Source organism: Metarhizium album (genome assembly GCF_000804445.1).
Source record: "Metarhizium album ARSEF 1941 chromosome Unknown scaffold_4, whole genome shotgun sequence".
NCBI lineage: Eukaryota > Fungi > Ascomycota > Sordariomycetes > Hypocreales > Clavicipitaceae > Metarhizium > Metarhizium album.
Genome location: NW_024467578.1, coordinates 1,172,871 through 1,173,247, shown reverse-complemented (window position 1 = coordinate 1,173,247; position 377 = coordinate 1,172,871).

Below are 377 nucleotides of genomic sequence, written 5' to 3'. Positions count from 1 at the left end.
CCCTGGCACGCCATGCCGCCGGCGTGCGGGCCGACGAAGCCCAGCCGCGCCGCGAGCGCCCGCGCCGTCGCCCGCTCCACCACCGTCAGCGACGGCGACACGCGGTACACGTGCACGTTGGTGTTGAGCGCCGCCAGCACCATCTCCGATGCCACCCCCACGCCGTTGGTGCTGGCCGTCAGCTTGTCCAGGAACCCCTGGTCCCACGTGTTGACGCTGTACCGGAGCACCTCGCGGACCGTCGACACGAGGCCGTCCCTGCCGCGCCCCTCGCCCTGCGGCAGCGAAAAGTCCATGCGCGCCGCGAGCTCGCCCGGCCCGTGCGGCTCGACGAGGGCGCTGCCCCCGTCCCGCGCCTCGCCGGCTGCTCTCTCGCC